At 39.4% G+C, this 13,166-nt stretch overlaps 1 non-coding gene across 1 annotated transcript; it reads right to left on the bottom strand.

The window, feature by feature from the left end:
• Positions 1-9,552: 9,552 nt before the first annotated feature.
• On the bottom strand, positions 9,553-9,656 carry LOC148561753 (small nucleolar RNA R71). Its single transcript, XR_015886363.1, has one exon. It is a non-coding gene; the product is annotated as a small nucleolar RNA R71 (small nucleolar RNA).
• Positions 9,657-13,166: the final 3,510 nt, after the last annotated feature.

Here is a 13,166-nt window from a genome sequence, read left to right as displayed (position 1 = left end):
CTGCATTGTCTGCATAAAACCCCATGAGCTACTAATAATGCTTGCTGATATGAATATGCTCTTCTGTTTCATTCTTTCGTCATAATAATTTAGTACTTGCTTAGGGACAAGCAAGATTTAAGTTTGGTATTGTGATGCCAAGGCATCTTAGGCTAGTTTCACTAGCCTTTTTCTTTATTTTTAATAGGTTTTATGCACTTTCTTGAGCTATAAGTAAGCAAATTGGGTAGAAATTCATGTATGGCTATATTTATTCAACCGTGAGTAATTTGGTGCAATTTCATGATGATTTATGATATGATTACTTTATGCTAATAATAATAAGAATTCTCATGATTTTAGCAAAGCTTTTATGCATTCATTGGTTGATGATAGGTGAAAGAAAGCATGGAGGATGGTTGAAGAAGGAACATGGAAAGGATGAAGAGGAAGCAACATTGGTGGCCAAGTTTGACCACCAATGTTGCCTCAAACGTTGGAAGAGAAACAGAGCACCTCTCTGTAACATGGCTAATGCTCATGATGGAGGTGGCGTTGGGGGTCCAATGTCAACCCCAACGTTGTGAGAAAATGATCAATTCTGGGGTTGACAGATTTTTGAGAGGCTCGTGCGCGTCCATGATGCGTACGCGTGAAAAGCAATTTTTTACATCCTCGCAGAAGCGTGCATCACGCGTAGGCGTAAATGAGTATTTTTGACCCATTTACGCGGAAGCGCACAGTACGCGTACGCACCATAACTGGACGTCGAAGTCCAACGTTGCATCAAATGCTACCTCCAACGTCCGTGATGCCCAGCCCAGAAATAAGAGTGGAAAATTTTCAATCGACACGTACGCGTCAGTGATGCGTACGCGCGGACGAAAAAAAAAGCAATGGGTGCAAACGCGTACGCGCGGATCAGCTAATGTTGGCCCTCGAACGTTGAGTCAAACGCCAATGACAGCAAGCTTTCTGGCTTTTGCTGGTCTGATTCAAAGTGGCATTTGAGTCAACGTTGGCCCTCAAATGTTGACTCAAACGTGAAGAATCGGAGTTCTGAATTTCAAACAGATCTCTTATCAGCATCAAGGGCAACCAATTAGAGCCATCTTCAACCCAATTCCGTCAAGGCCAAAAGCCCAATTCAAGGCTTGAAGATCAATAGATGAAAGTGTATAAATAGCTTAGAATTTAAGTTAAGGAGGACTTCTCACCATTTTTTTTCGATTTTTGTTTAGTTTTCATTTACTGCACTTTGAATTTCAGAATGTATTTTACAATTCCAATTTCCATTTTGAGAGCTATGAACAACTAAATCCCTTCATTGGGTTAGGGAGCTCTGTGTAATTCAATGGATCAATATTAGTTTTCATTCATTGTCTTCTTTCTTTTCTCTTGATTTTACTAGAAAGCTTTCGTTCTTCATCCAATTGGATAGTTATCTTAGGAAAGAAGCTATTCATAATTGGATCTCCTCGGAACCTTGGAAGAGGAATGAGGAGATCATTAAAGAACTGAAGATTGATGGTTTAGAAGTTATAGTAAACTCTCGTTGCAAGTATAGTTACTAAACCAAGCAATCAACCTTTCTTACAAACGTTTTGGTTGTCACAAGTAACAAACCCCTTTAAAATTGATAACCGAGTATTTAAACCTCGGGTCGTCTTCTCAAGGAATTGCAGGGAAGTATATTCTTATTATTGGTTATGAGTCTTGTAAATTGGAGGTTTTGAAAGAAAGAAACCAGTATGTTAAATGATAAGAAAAATAAAATAGAAATAATAAAATAAACTCTTGGCAAGGTAATAGAATTGGAAGTCCTATCCTTATCAATTGTGATGAGCATTGGATTTTAATCCCACTTTGTTAACCTCTAACTATGAAGGTAAATCAAGTGGATTAATTAGCTTAATCCTCAGGTCCTAGTAAATTCCTACAGAAAGACTAGAGTTATTGGAGCAACTCCCAATTTCAACCACTGCTTTATTTGACAGCTCAAGTATTATCAATTACTTAACCAAAGCCAAAAGGAAAAAAAATATCTAAATTAAATTAAAAGCATTCATAAATAGAATAAAACATTCATAAACTGAAATACCTCAATTTGTACTAATAAAGATATCAAATGTAACATGGAAAAGTTCATAAATTAAATTGGGAAAATAAAAGGAAAATTGAACCTGATAAAAAGAGACAATCTTGAAAGTAAGAAAAATCCTAATCCTAAATCCTAAGAGAGAGGAGAAAACCTCTCTCTCTCTAAAAAATACATCTAAAACTAAAATTATGAATTGTGTGCTTATTCGATGAATGGATGCATTCCCCCACTTTATAGCCTCTAATCTGTGTGTTCTGGGCTGAAAACTGGGTCAAAAACAGCCTAGAAATTGCTTCCAGTGATTTCTGGTACATTCAAGTTGCGGCAAAGCGACGCGGAGGCATCGTCCACGCGTTACCGTGGATTGCAGTTTTACAGATGCGACACGGGTGCGTCATTCACGCGTTCGTGTCACCTAGATTTGAGGAAGCTATGGAAAATTATATATCGTTACGAAGCCCCGGATGTTAGCTTTCCAACGCAACTGGAACCGCGTCGTTTGGACCTCTGTAGCTAAAGTTATAGCCGTTTGAGTACGAAGAGGTCAGGTTGGATAGCTTAGCAATTTCTCCAACTTCTTGTATTCCTTCCACTTACTTTGAGTATGAATAGTATGTATGAAATGTAAAATAGTATGAATAAGTGGGTAAAGAGTTAATGAAAACCACTCAATTGAGTACAAGATAAACTATAAAATAGTGGTTTATCAAACTCCCCACACTTAAACATTAGCATGTCCTCATGCTAAGCTTAAGAGAACTAAAAGACTAAAGAGGAATGGTAAAATGTATGAAATGCAATCCTATCTATATGAAAGCAACTAAATGCAAAATGTTTCTACCAACTTGGTGAAAAGTAAATAAACCTTTCAAGAATAAAAATAAACTGGATTTCACTAATTTAAATCATAAAAATGAAGTACAAATAGACTTGTAAAAAGAAAATAGCTCATGAAAGCAGGGAACAAGGGATTGAGCATCGAACCCTCACTGGTAGTGTATACACTCTAATCACTCAAGTGTTTAAAGTTCGATTCTCTCAATTCTCTACTAACCTTGCTTTCTAAGGCTTGCTTTTCTTCTACCAATCAACAAAAATTTAATGCACAAATACACAAATCAAGAGGTCTTTTAAGGGTTGTAATGGGATTAGGGTCAAGGTAGGATTGTATTTGGTCAAGTGGACTAAAATCTGAATCCTTAATTAACTTAAACTTTTCACCTAACTTTAGACAATCCATGTAATCATAATACCACATCTAACTATCCATTAACCATGTTTTCCACATATTCATGCATTCTAATTTCAAGTACAGTACATATGCATTGCTTTCACCACTTACTTTGGGGCATTTTGTCCCCTTTTATTATTTGCTCTTTGTCTTTTCTTTTTCTCTTTTTTTTATTTTTCTTTTCCTTTTTCTATTTTTCTTTTCTTAATAATATTTTTTTTTCATCATTTTTTTCTTTCTCAATGCATATGATTAAATTATTGAATGCATGAACATGTCCTAAACATTACTTTCACATTTTCAGAAAATTCTAACATACTCAATTCTCAAACCAAAGGTTTCCAAACCCACTTTTCCCCATACTTAATTCATGAGCACTCTCACTAGTCTAAGCTAACTAAAGATTCAAATTAAGGACGTTATTATTTTCCGCTTAGAGTTAGTGATGAGCTAAAGTAAAGAACAAAGGGGTAAAATAGGCTCAAAATTGGTTTGCAAAGGATAATGAAAGGTAAGGCCCTATGGGTATGTATGCTCAGTGAAACAAAGGCCTCAATCATATAAGTGCATGCATACATCAAACCATGGAAATATATAATTAAGCAAGACAAAGATCACAATTTTAGAGAGAAAAACACACACCAAAAATAAAATATTGGTTGGTAAAATGCAACCAATTCAAACAGGCTCAAAAAATTTCACAGGTTTTGTGTGTTCGAGCTCTAAACCATGTTCCAGTATAATATTTCTTCAAACAAGTGTAACATTAAATTTTATTCAAATTAGTGAAATGCTCTAAAAGTTTTTTCTGAAAAAGAAAATATTTCTTCAACCAAGTGGTAAAATATGCACAAAATCAAACAAATATGCAATCAAACATGTAAATGCAACAACTAACAAGGAAAATAAACCATTGGTGTTGAGAAGAAAATACTAACCTATGGAGATCGGTATCGACCTCCCCACACATAAAGATTGCACCGTCCTCGGTGCATGCTAAGATGTACAAGTGGACGGGTCTCTCCAACTGATGCTTTTCTCCAAGGATTGTGCTGATGGACTTGTTTGTCTCCCTATGTAAACATTTTCTGGTTCCCTTCCAGGTGGCCATCCTGAAAGAAAAAGGGAAAAAACGTAACCCAGAAATAGAGATAAGAGAATAAATGATGTATGGGTGGGTTAATCCCAAATGAAAAGGGTCTCATTTACATGGAAGCTTCAACATGTACGTGAGAAAACAATAGAAGCCATGGCATACCAGTGGTACAAAATTTGTAACAATGGGGAAGAGAGTGCAAGACAATATAAATTAATGTCAATGTAAAATTAATACAAATATCAAAAAAGATTAGCATTGACTTAAATAATATTACCCAACAGTGTAAAACAAGTCACTGAGCACCGAAATAAATTCAAAAAAAGATGCAACAGTTGAATAAGAAAATTGTAACACCAATGGAAAGAAAAAAATAATAAATTTAGAAAATAAAAATATGCACAAAATTAAAATGCAATGAATGAAAGTATGTAATTAAGTAAAAGAGAATGAAAGTAAAGAAGGAAGAAGAAAAGAAGAAAGAAATAAGAATGGAAAAAAAATTAGGATTTGGGGGAAGAAAAGATATGATATTTGGCGCTGATCTGGATAAGTTGTGCGGCGCAGGCGACGCGGTCGCGTGGTGCACGATAAGGTCAGATGACGCGGACGCGTGGGTCACGCGATCGTGTGGCCTGATTTGTGCGATTGGCGCGAGTGCAGCCCCGCATTCGCACAACTCTCTGTTCGAAACTCTTTTCGCCAATTTTTTGGGTGACGCGGTCGCGTGGTTGATGCGATCGCGCGGGTGGCCTTATTTCCAATGTGACACGGACGCGTGGGGAGGCTATTTCGCTAATGACGCGAACGCGTCATCCACACGGTCGCGTAGATTAATTTGTGCCAAAGGCACGCCTTCAGCCACGCTTTCAGCCACGCTTTTGCATGACTCTCTGTTCAATCTTGTTTTCTTCCCAACGCACTGGTGACGCGGACGCGTCGGCGACGCGGTTACGTCGCGTGCGATTTTTTTTTATATAATAATGCATTATGCAAAATGCAATACTAATATAAATGTTATGCAAAACTCCAAGTTCAATACAATAAAATAAAATAAAACTCGAAAACGAATGAAACTAAATAAAAAATGAAAAAAGGAACGATCATACCATGGTGGGTTGTCTCCCACCTAGCACTTTTAGTTATTGTCCTTAAGTTGGACATTTGGAGAGCCCTTTGTTATGGTGGCTTGTGCTTGAACTCATCCAGGAATCTCCACCAATGTTTGTGATTCCAATGGCCTCCGGAGTCGCAAACTAGGCGCAGAAAGCCTTCAAGTAGGTTAAAGCAAGTGACAAGGCCCCAAGAGTGTTGATTTCTAGACTGAATTCCAAGGTCCCAAATCTTGCTTTTGCACCCGTCTTCTTGTTGATCATTATGATTCCATCCGGGTAGCAAGCAATCTGAATTCTCACTAAAGCGGCCAAACAACTTCCTAGACCCATTCATTTGAGCTCTACACCAACCTTTGCGTTTAAACTTTGAGCTTTCAACCATAATGAACCTTGCAGGACAATTCTTACCACTGACCATCTTCCTCTTACTCTTGATGCCACAAAGAGCTCTAAGTTGACCATCCGTCTCTAGTAGCCCATATTCAAGTGGGAAAGTAAAGGTTAAGGATAAGAATTTTACCCACTTGAACGTTGTGTTGAACGGTAATGGCCTTGGGAGAGGTGTTGCTAATGAACTTGCAAGCTCCACTCCCTTGTGCTCTTCTCTGACAACTTCCACCTCCTTGTAAGCTTCTTCAATTTCAACCTCTTCCTCTTGGTAGCTTTCTTCCAATTCAATCTCTTCTTCAATTCTCACCAAGGGCATGGGAGGTTGTGCCTCTTTTTTTTGAATCTCCATCTCTTGATCAACCTCTTCCAAGTCTTCAACCAGGGTATGCCTTGGAGGTTGTACACCCTCCTCAACATCAAATGCAACCGTCTTGGAAGGAGGCTCTTGATGCCAGGGCATCTTGGCCAGTTTCACTGACTTTTTCTTTACTATTTTTAGGTTAGTTTCATGCATTTCTTTAGGAAATAAGCTAGTTTTGGATAGATATTCACCTATGCCTTGATTCAAGCATACATTGTGCATTTTACATAATTTCATGAGGATTTTGCATAAGTTTAGTGACAAATATTATGTTGCATTACTCATGACTTGGACTAGAGCTTTGATGCACTTTATTGCTTGATTTCAGGACCAAAAGGAAGCAAGAAAAGGGGAGGTAACTTGCAAGGTTAATGAGAAAAGTGATTGCCAATAACACTCTCAAAAAGCCATCAATGCCCACGTTAGAGAGTCATGTTAACGAAGTTAACGTGAACTCTAACGTGGAGAAGAGAAGTTGAGCCAACGTTAGTGACACTTAACATTGTCACTAACTTTAGCAATTACTCATAAGTGGCCATGTTAGAAGCCACGTTAACCTAGTTAACGTGGCCTCTAACGTTAAGGGGGAAAGAGAAGCCAACGTTAGTGACACTCAACATTGTCACTAACGTTGGCCTATGATGCAAAGTACCACGTTAACTCCCACGTTAACTTGGTTAACGTGGGAACTAACGTAAGGGATGAAGAGTTGTCGACAACGTTAGTGACACTCAACATTGTCACTAACGTTGAAGCAACCACACAACCCCCAAGAGTCACGTTAACTTCCACGTTAACTTGGTTAACGTGGAAGCTAACGATGAGGAATGAAGGATGAGCCAACGTTAGTGACACTCAACATTGTCACTAACGTTGGGATGGCTAAGGATGGCCACGTTAGAAGCCACGTTAACCTAGTTAACGTGGACTCTAACGTGAGACCTAGGGGCACATTGGAACGTTAGTGACAATGTTGATTGTCATTAACGTTCTCGAAGGATGGCAAAGGCCACGTTAGAAGCAACGTTAACCTAGTTAACGTGGGCTTTAACGTGAAGCAAGAAGGGGCACACTGGAACGTTAGTGACAATGTTGAGTGTCACTAACATTCTCGAAGGTTAACAAGGCAACGTTAAAAGCCACGTTAACCTAGTTAAAGTGGGTTTTAACGTGAGGCAAAGGGGTGCATTGGAACGTTAGTGACAATGTTAAGTGTCACTAACATTCTCGAACTTATATTCTCACTAAATATTAACACCCCTAACGTCCTGAACTAAAGTCTCCGCCCACTTCGCACTTTCTCTCTGCAAGTAAAGCCAAGCCCAAATAAAGAAAGGAACTGCTTCAAACTCAAGATCCAAAGGCCCAAGACTTGAAGAATCACACTAGAAGCTAAGAAGAGTAGTATATATAGGAGTAGCTTTGAATTGATAAGGAGTTCTGGAGGTTGGAAAAAGAGAACTACTCTCTGTATTTTCCTTTCTTTGCAAATTCTAGTTTTATGATGTATTCTCCATCTTTGTTTTCATTTTCAAGAGCTATGAACAACTAAACCCCTTTCATTGGGTTAGGGAGCTCTGTTGTAATTTGATGGATCAATACTAATTTTCATTATTCTTCTTCTATCTTTCCTCTTGATTTTACTTGAAAGCTTTCGATCTTCATCCAATTGAGTAGTTATCTTGGAAGAGAAGCTATTCAAACTTGGATTACTTTTGAACCTTGAAAGAGGAATGAAGAGATCAAGCTAGAAATGCTTTCTCATGCTGGACCAAATTGGGTTTGGATGGGTATGTGACTATAACCCTCTCAATACTTGATTTGGGAAATACATGTGGCATAATCAGTGACCATACTTCATCTCTTCTCATGAGCAATTGACCAAGGAACTGGCTATTGATCAAGATTTGAGAGATTGAATTGCAAGATATTGTAATTTAATCACTTAAGATTGCCAAGGAGATCAATGAGTGCATTGATTGAGGAAGAGATGAAAATGAACTTGATCCGGAGAATTGCAACATCTCCTAAGCCCAATGAACTCCCCATCTCTGAACTTACCCATTCTCTTTAATTTCTGCCATTTACTTTTATGAGCAAATCCCCCATTCCCATTTACAATTCTGCAATTTATTTTCAGTTATTTACTTCCAGTCCTTTAATTCTAGCATTTACTTTTCTGTTATTTACATTCCCGCAATTTTATTTCTGCAACTCTCAACCCAAATTCTGGATTCGCTCAACTAGAACATTCTTCTAATTAAAGTTGCTTGATCAATCAATCCCTGTGGGATTCGACCTCACTCTATTGTGAGTTTTTACTTGACGACAATTTCGGTACACTTGCCGAAGGGAGATTTGTTGAGAGACAAGTTTTCCCCGCATCATGTTTATGGCGCCGTTGCCGGAGATTGATTGTGCATCAACAATGATTAAATTGGAAAATCACTAGATTGAGCATTTTTATTTTGTGAATTTCATTTTTCTGTTTGAGTAATTTACTTTGTGTTTTAGTTAAACTTCTTCCTTTCCCCCTCTACTCTTTTGTTTTTCTTTGTTATTTTCAATTCTGTTTGCTAACCCACTAACTGTTTGATATATTGCATCACCCACAACTAACAGTAATTCTGACACAAATACTGTCTTCATCTATTTTCTTTGCTTGTACTTGTTGGTTGTATGACAGGGAGAAGAAGCGGGGCTTCAACTTCCTTTGATTCTGAACCTGAGATAACCTTCCTTAGACTAAGGAGGAAGGCAAAAGAAAAATGTGTAGTTGGTGCTGAAGAAGAGGAGGAATACTTTGAGGAATACTTTGAACCAAACATGGAAGAAAACATGGAAAATCATCATGAAGAAGAGACTCACAACCATGGCAGAGGAGGTGGAGCAAATCATGCTGGGGAAGATAGAAGAGTTTTGGGCTCTTACATTAATCCAAACCCAGGCAAATGTGGAAGTAGCATCCAAAAGCCAACAATCCATGCCAACAACTTTGAACTTAAACCACAGCTCATCACCCTTGTTCAGAACAACTGTTCGTTTGGAGGAGGTGTTCAAGAAGACCCCAATCAACATTTGACCACCTTCCTGAGAATATGTGACACAGTGAAATCTAATGGTGTTCATCCTGACGCCTATAGACTGCTCTTATTTCCTTTCTCACTCAGGGACAAGGCAGCCAAGTGGCTAGAATCTTTCCCAAGGGAGAGCTTGATAACTTGGGAGGATGTGGTGAACAAATTCTTAGCAAGATTTTACCCTCCTCAACGAATCAATAGGCTGAGAGCTGAGGTTCAAACTTTCAGGCAACAAGATGGTGAGACTCTGTATGAAGCATGGGAGAGGTTCAAGGACTTAACAAGGAGGTGTCCACCTGACATGTTCAACGAATGGGTCCAACTGCACATTTTCTATGAAGGGCTCTCTTATGAGTCAAAGAAGGCCGTGGACCATTCATCTGGAGGATCCTTGAACAAGAAGAAGACCATTGAGGAAGCCATAGATGTTATTGAAACAGTAGCAGAAAACGACTACTTCTATGCTTCCGAAAGAGGGAACACAAGAGGAGTGATGGAGCTAAACAATGTAGATGCTCTGTTGGCCCAAAACAAGCTCATTACCCAGCAGCTGACTGACCTCACCAAGAAGATGGAGAGGAACCAAGTAGCAGCAATCTCATCTTCATCAACAATCCAAGAAGGAGTGAATGAAGAAGCAGAGGGGAGTCAGGAGCAAGCCAACTACATTGGGAATTCACCAAGGAAAAACTATGATCCATACTCCAAGACTTACAACCCTGGATGGAGAAACCACCCAAACTTTGGGTGGGGAAGTGAGCAAGATCAAAACCAAGACCAGAGATGTTACAACTCCAACAACAATGCAGCTCATCAACAAGTCACACAGAGGACGTCTCAACACCCCCACAACAACACTTCTTCATATGATTATCAAAATCAAAATAGCACATCTGCTCCGAATCACCCATCAATTGATGACAAGCTCTCTAAGATCGAAACCTTCATTGAAGGAATATGCAGAGACATTCAAGACAGTAAAGCATTCAGAGAGGAAGTGCAGTCAAACATGCAGAATCAAAATGCTGCCATCATAAAACTAGAAACACAAATCAACTATCTGTTTAAGAAGCTTCCTAACCACAATTTTTGCTATGATGCCCATTCAAGCAAAAGGGAGGAGTGTCAAGCTATCACATTTAGGAGTGGGAAGGAACTGAAGGAACATCCCCAAAAGCCACAAGAAGAAGGCTCAAATGAAAAGGGAGAAGAGCAAGATGGAGTGCAACCCCCCACGCCAAGTCTGCAGAAAGAAAAAAAAATACCCCAACTGAACATCTCAAGAGCTCCATACCCCCCGCTATTGAAGAAAAAGGAAGATGACAACCAGTTCTTAAGGTTTTTGGAAATCTTCAAGAAGCTACAAATCAACATACCATTTGCTGAAGCCATAGAACAAATGCCACTTTATGCCAAGTTTTTGAAGGAGCTAATGACTAAGAAGAGAAGCTGGAAGAACAATGAGACTGTGATACTAACTGAAGAGTGCAGTGCTATCATTCAGCATAAACTACCTCAGAAACTGAAGGATCCTGGGTGTTTTCAGATCCCTTGCATTATAGAAGAAATCACAGTAGAAAAGGCTCTTTGTGACTTAGGGGCCAGCATCAATTTGATGTCAGTGGCTATGATGAGAAAGATGAAAATTGAGGAGGCTAAACCAACAAAAATGGCTCTACAACTGGTAGACCGATCGTTCAAATTCCCTCACGGGATAGTAGAGGATTTGCTAGTAAAAGTAGGAGATTTCATATTCCCAGCAGATTTTGTGGTGCTGGACATGCAGGATGACGCCAAGACCTCCATCATCTTGGGAAGGCCATTCTTGGCCACTGCTGGAGCTGTCATTGATGTTCAGAAGGATGACCTCACCCTGAGATTACACAATGAAAAGATGACATTCAATGTGTTCAAGGCCATGAGTTATCCACCGGAACAATTGGGAGAATGTATGAGGTTAGATGCACTTGAGGATAAAGTGCAGGAGAATTTTGAAGAAGATGAACCTGAAGAGAACGAGAGATTGGTGGAGGAAGAATTTGATTCAAGTGAAGAGGTAGTTACAACAGAAATACATATACCAGATGCACCAAAGGAAGGGAACGAAAAATCAGAAGCACCCAAACCTGAACTCAAAGCATTGCCACCCACTCTCAAATATGCATATCTAGGAGAAAATGAAAACTACCCAGTGATCATAAATTCATCCCTCAGTCAAGATCAAGAGGACGAGCTACTCAAGGTGCTGCGGGAGCATAAGGATGCCATTGGATGGACCCTTGCTGACTTGAAGGGAATTAGTTCAGCCATATGCATGCATAAAATACTGTTGGAAGATAACGCCAAGCCATCCATTCAATCCCAAAGAAGGCTGAACCCAATCATGAAGGAAGTGGTACAGAAAGAGGTTATGAAGCTTTGGCAAGGAGGGGTCATATACCCAATTTCGGACAGCCCTTGGGTTAGCCCCACACATGTTGTACCAAAGAAGGGAGGGATCACTGTGGTTACCAATGAGAAGAACGAGCTCATACCTACAAGGACCGTCACAGGATGGCGGATGTGCATAGACTACAGGAAACTCAATGAGGCTACACGAAAGGACCATTTTCCCCTTCCATTCATGGATCAGATGTTGGAAAGACTTGCAGGGCACGCATATTATTGCTTTCTCGACGGTTATTCAGGATATAACCAAATAGTGGTTGATCCAAGAGACCAAGAGAAAACCTCATTTACCTGTCCGTATGGAGTGTTTGCCTATAGGCGCATGCCATTTGGGTTATGTAACGCCCCTGCAACTTTCCAACGCTGCATGCTTTCTATCTTTTCAGATATGATAGAAAAATTCATTGAAGTTTTTATGGATGATTTCTCGGTATTCGGAGATTCTTTTCCTAGTTGCCTACATCACCTCGCCTTGGTATTGAAAAGGTGCCAAGAGACCAATTTGGTCTTGAACTGGGAAAAATGCCACTTCATGGTGACAGGAGGAATAGTCCTTGGTCACACGGTCTCTCACCAAGGCATTGAGGTTGATAGAGCTAAAGTAGAACTTATTGAAAAACTACCCCCACCCAGTGATGTCAAGGCAATTAGAAGTTTTTTAGGGCATGCTGGTTTTTATAGAAGGTTCATTAAAGATTTTTCAAAGATAGCCAAGCCCTTAAGCAATCTCCTTGTATCTGATACACCATTCATCTTTGATGAAACATGCATGCTAGCATTTGCACATTTGAAAATGAGGTTATCCTCTGCTCCTATCATTTCCCCACCTGATTGGAACCTACCATTTGAATTGATGTGCGATACATCTGATTTTGCAGTTGGGGCAGTGTTTGGACAAAGGAAAGATAACCTAGTTCGTGTGATATACTATGCTAGCAAAGTCCTTAATGAAACTCAAAGAAATTATACCACTACTGAAAAGGAGTTGCTAGCAATAGTTTTTGCATTTGACAAATTTAGATCATACCTCATTGGTGCTAAAGTGATTGTTTTTACAGATCACACAGCACTTAAATATTTGTTTGCCAAGCAAGAATCAAAGCCAAGACTAATAAGGTGGATCTTACTGTTGCAGGAATTCGATATTGAAATCAGAGACAAGAAAGGAGTGGAGAACAAGGTGGCAGATCACCTATCCAGAATCCCTCATGATCAAGGTGGAGAAAATGATACAAATGTGAACGAGCTCTTCCCTGATGAGCAGTTGATGACAGTTCACAAAGCACCATGGTTCGCAGATATTGCAAATTTCAAGGCAACTGGGGCATTACCCCCAGGGATCAATAAACATCAAAAGAGGAAGCT

This window comes from Arachis ipaensis, chromosome B6 (assembly GCF_059453495.1).
Source record: "Arachis ipaensis isolate K30076 ecotype BB chromosome B6, ASM5945349v1, whole genome shotgun sequence".
Taxonomy (NCBI): domain Eukaryota; kingdom Viridiplantae; phylum Streptophyta; class Magnoliopsida; order Fabales; family Fabaceae; genus Arachis; species Arachis ipaensis.
Note: the sequence above shows the minus strand (reverse complement) of the source record. Positions and strands in the feature narration are given on the sequence as shown.